This window comes from Echinops telfairi, unplaced genomic scaffold, assembly GCF_000313985.2.
Source record: "Echinops telfairi isolate 266 unplaced genomic scaffold, ASM31398v2 ScPeMD7_1;HRSCAF=3_0, whole genome shotgun sequence".
Lineage (NCBI taxonomy): Eukaryota > Metazoa > Chordata > Mammalia > Afrosoricida > Tenrecidae > Echinops > Echinops telfairi.
In genome coordinates this window covers 33,193,994-33,199,376 of record NW_022103896.1, presented here as the reverse complement: position 1 = coordinate 33,199,376, position 5,383 = coordinate 33,193,994, and the positions used below count along the sequence as shown (strand labels likewise).

The following is a 5,383-nucleotide window of genomic DNA, read 5'->3' as shown; positions in this document are numbered from 1 at the left end:
ATAGCTCAGCGCTGGCAGGGGTCTCCACATGGCTGCTCCAGCACCCAGGGCTGCATCGGGGTAGGTCCATGTGGCTTCTCCTTGGGAATGTCTTGCAGGAAGTCAGCCTTGCAAGCTGAACCAGGGAACTGCTAAGGAGCTGCAGCCTGGTGCGACCATCACAAAGCAAGAGACCAGAGAACTCGAAAGGCGAGGCTTGCCTAGCCATTTATCCCTCCGCCCTTCAATTAATCCCACATGTGTTTATCGGCCAGGTTGGCACAATAAATAACTAACTCAGCAGGTCTGGCTCAAATGCTATACAGGAAGATCCCAGGGCCGTCAAAAACTCCTGTCCTCTCTGCACTGCTTTGCTGCTGAGGTTCTGGTCACTTGTCTTGCCTGCTCTCAATTCCTCCAGCTTCTTGTCACTTGGCAATCCTTTACTGTGAGTTCCTCTGGGACTCCCTCCATCATTGGTGGAGTATTTCTGCAACCCCCTCGGTTGACTCACAGCTGCAGCTACAGGCACAAAGCTCTCCGTTATTCCTTCCAGGCTCGGGACTCCTCCATTTCTTCCCTTCTGTCTCTCCGGTGTACTTGTGCTCTGAGTGTTTGAGTCTAACACTTTCAAAGCTGTGCTGTGGCTCTGGCCTGTGGGTGAGTCTTTACTTGCTGGCATCAGAGTGGCCTGCAGAGAGTGGTTTTGTGGTATTTCCCGAGGCGTGAATCTGTTGGAGTGAGTGAGCAAGCCCAGCTTTCTTAAGAACTTTTGGATCTTGCTACAGTTTCTGCTCCAATGTGGGTACAAGCTTGCTTTTCAAAACCCTTCGGATCACATCAGGGCTGACAGGAAAGCCTTCAGCCAATCTGGGAACTGTCCAGGACACTGCAGATTCCGTATGTAAATACCGGATCTGCTCCACGGCTTCCCACCTCAGGGTCCTGGGAGGGCGGGGCGCCCACCTCCACTTGCCTCGGAATCTTCTGGATCTGGATAGCTTTTTTCTGGCGCTTTAGGGCGTTGAATAGCAGGAGCCGTGCGTGGAAGAAGGCAGGCGGCTGGGGAGCCTCGGGCTAAGGCACGGCCGCCCAGGCCTCTCGCTTTGCGCACGGAAGGCCCGCGGGCGGTGTCGGCCTGCTCACATCTGCCTGGTATCAAGTCTCAGAAACCCGGTCAACAAAAGCGGCCCGGAAGCATGCTGAACCCTAAACGGGCGCGGGAAATACTTCAAGGAATACATGGTCCTAAGGTAAGGTGACCAGATTTTAACATTGGTAAATCGGGACTCCACTGACGGGGGGAGGGGGTTCTTGATTAAAAATTTGGTCTAAAGTATATGGAGCAAAAAACTTTTCATAGAACGCAAAAATAGTATTGTAATATATATTTTAAAATTTCAACATAAGTACAATTTACAAAGATAATACATTTAAAAATTATTTATAGTACTATTTTATTCTTTGGCATATTTCTCATTTGAGTGACATTTTTTTTAGTAGATTGTTGTCGTTTAAAAGGTCATGAAATTTTTCATAAGAATTTGTTAAATTATATTTCACACATAAAATGGCTTTCAAAGTCTCAACACTTAATGGTGAATTTTCTGATGTCCACACTTTATTTACTGTAGGAAAAACACCTTCAGTCGCAGCATTAGTTCCTGGTAAGGACAGCGTGTATTCCACAATTTTTAGTGCATTATTGTATGGAACATGGTTTGTTTCAAAATGACGAAATATTTCTAGCCATTTGTTCTCTATTGTGGTTTTTGCTGATGCGCAAGATTGAACCTTTTCCTTATCAATATATATTTTTAATAATGATACCTCATTAAAAAGATCATTTTTTGAAATATTACTATATGGAAAATTTTGAGTAATATGATCGAACGATTTTTGCACATCATTCCAGTACTGTCTGCTAAATTCAAGAAAAATTATGTATTTATGAAATAAGTAAATTACTTACCTAAATTATCTGAATAGCTGATTTGTTGACATCACTTGTTTAACTAGCACTAGCACACAGTACGATGTGTATCATCTGAGAGACAGTTACAAAATGTTTTCGTCGTTGCCAGTGCCCCAAAATGCCATTGTTCATTAAGTCCAAACAATGGTGGTCGAATTTTAACAACTGATCAACAATGCGAACTTTGATAAGCAGTTCTCGATAATCAGTTCTCCACAATAATTTGTTATTGTTAAAGTTTAACATTCTAAAATTAACAAAAATAATATAAAACTCATATCCTGGCGAAATAGCCACATGGCAGCCGAAAACTGTATATTCCCTTCCCGTTCTCCCGCTGTTCCCTAGCTTGTCGTGCATTCTTTCCAAAAATCGGGACTTTTTAAAAATGCCACGGGACGCAGGACAAATTGTTAAAAATCGGGACTGTTCCGCCCAAAACGGGACTTCTGGTCACCTTAGGAAGCTGGCCAACTGCCCCTGCGCCCCAAGTGAGTGCAAAGAAACGAAGGCCGTGTTGGCAGCGGCGCCCTGAGTGCAGGGCCCAGGAAGGAGCTGGTGCCTCACCAGCTCCTGCAGCTCCTGCTCCCAGTCGGAATCTGGATCCAGCTCGTGACCCACGGGGGCCCATCACCCTCTGGGTCTCGAACCCATGGCGAACCACCGCGGCGCCAACACACCCGCCCAAAAGAGGCTCTGAGCTATGGCCACGGCGACGAGCCGGATAAGATATTTTTAAAGATAAAAAGAGAAGTCAGGAGTTCTACAGAGAATGAAGGGCGACAAATGCATAAGGCTTAGGTAACTGACAGTTGCTGCAACAACTCTTTGAATTTTGTTCTGTGGTTTTCCAGGGATGACAGCATTCACGTGATCTGATAAAAACACGTGCGTCATTTCTTTAGAGGTGAGCTGGTGGCTCAACGGTTAAGTGCGGGCTTGGTAACCGAAACCTTGGACTTACTATGCCACTCAGTAGCTCTTCAGGAGAAAAGACCCGGGCACCTGCTCTTACAGTGACCATAGCTAGTAACCGGTGGGCAAATTCTCCTCTGGCACTCTCAGTCAAAACAGACTTGATGGCCCGAACCCAGTACTCGGTCTTCAGAGGTGGAAGGCCGTGACCCTGACATTCAGATTCCTCGGTTGTTTTTTTAGACATAGCTCGACAAATAACATCATTCTTTTCTCGGGATTAAATTAGATACAGTCTACAGAAAACTTTTTCCTTATAACTATAATTGTTGGCAGGTCGTTCCTGTTTGGAACGTCTTTTAATTTCATTGTGGAGAAAGCGTAAGCCCAAATATTCCACAGATTAAAGAAAATGAAACATGATCTTTAATTATATTTCTTTATTCTTACTAGCATCATGGCACAGAATTTTGACATGTAAATATCCTTAATATTCAGTGTTGGCTCTACAAATTAAACACGGAGCAGGATAATCTCAATGGCAATGGAGGTTAACAGACACGTATAAATCAATGAATAGATATTGGAAGATGGACAGCTCGAATTCTTCTTAGAAGAGAAGACGGCAAGACTTCATCTCAGGGAGTTTGGACATGTTATCCGGAGGGCCTCGTCCCTAGGGAAGGAGAGTATACTTGGGAAAGTACAGGGTCAGGTAGAAAGGGGAAAACCCCCAATGAGATAGACTGATACAGCAATTGCAGCAATGGGCTCAAGCACGAACAACCATTGTGAATATGGGGCAGAATTGAGGAGGGGTCCGTCCTGGTGCACATAGGTGTCTCTGAGTGGAGCCAACCAGATGACACCTATCAACAATAACAACATATAAATGAATATACAGTTGCAAGTATAGATAAAACGATATATGCACAAGTCATCAAAAGGCACCATTAAAAAGTTCAGAAATCTTAGCAGCTGAAATGTGGGTATTTTAGTTAAAGTATATAAGCCCTCTCTGTCTCATTTGACGTGGTGGGTAGAGAGGCTTCTGAACTCTGTGGATCAATTTGCAACCTGGGTTTTTTTTTTGGTCTGGAAGAAAAAGATTTTAGACATGAATGATTCACATAGGAATAAGCCTCTGCCACTGAAGTTCAATGTCTCATTAATTCTTGGAAGTTTCAAGATTTTCCTAGTCCAAAGGCCATGAAGGAGTTGTTTCTTTTTTATTTCAAGGTCAAATTTTTATGACCAGTTCTGGTGCAGTTTTCCATTTCAAGTTATGTGCAGCTCAAGTTTCTATTTTAAAAATACTGAATGAAATTGCATGCTAAATACCTGGATTAAATTATTTCTCAGGTAAATTATGATCATTCACTTACTGTCATCAAATAGATGCTGACTCATAATAACCCTATAGGGCAGGGTGGTGCTGCCCCTGTGGGTTTCCGAGATTGCTACTCCTTATGGGAGCAGAAAGCAGTTTGTGGTTTCAAACTGCTGACCTTTTAGTGAGCAGCCCAATGCAAAGCCCACTCGAAAACCAATGGACTAATGGGAGGTGAGCAACTAAGACTGCCTTGCAGTAGAGCAAATGTATGGCTGTAAAATTTGACCCACCCAAAAGGCATTTGTACAGTCTAAAATGTGAGTAGTTAACTGGCAGAAAAAACTTAGCTCTGGTTCAGTAATTTTAAGTTTTAGGAATGTGTAAGGATGCACGAAAGAAGGCCAGTGTGTATAACAGTCAACAGGATGGTCTAGAAGACAGGAGGCATTCTGACTCAGACATGTTAGTGACAGTATTAAAAAATACAATGACTTGTTCATTCAGAGCACAAAGTCAGTCAGAGGTTGTAAGGTGTTCTCACATCTTCATACCTTCTTCGACTGGGATAAGCTATTACTTTCAGAGAAAACTGTCAATGATTCACAGAAAATCAGGTCTTTATTCACACGTATTAAAACTTAAGCAACCCTCTGGTCCCAGAGGAAATTATAGTGCTAAGGGAAAGATGACAACTTCTTAAGACTGAGTTGGTATTTTGGAGGTAAGAGTACTCACATGCTGCTCTCTTGGCAGCATGACTCATTGCAAGAGCTTCTAGAGGATGTGACTGATCTGCTTAATGCACTTGACTCTTTGATGCACTTGACTCTTGGGATTTGGCAGGACAGAGTCTTAGTATACAGTCATCAGGCAACTGGAAGGTTAGGAATTGGAAAATTTTAATGAAAAGTCACAATTTCCATAAGTAGGTAATAGGAACACAGAATCATAATTGTTTTCAGAATACATTAAAAAACCACAATAAAAGTAGTTTAAGCAAATGTCTAATTTTTCCTGCTTAACAATTGGTGGTCCAGGGTTGGAGCAAGTGTTCAGATCTTCCATCTCGCATATTTTTTAATTGTTTTATTGGGGGCTCATACAACTCTTATCACAATCCATACATACATCAATTGTGTAATGCACATTTGTACATTCATTGCCCTCATCATTCTCAAAAC

At 42.8% G+C, this 5,383-nt stretch overlaps 1 pseudogene; it reads right to left on the bottom strand.

Annotated features, from left to right (window-relative positions):
- Window positions 1–271: 271 nt before the first annotated feature.
- LOC101638216 lies at window positions 272–3,116 on the bottom strand (annotated as a pseudogene).
- Between the last annotated feature and the right edge of the window lie 2,267 nt (window positions 3,117–5,383).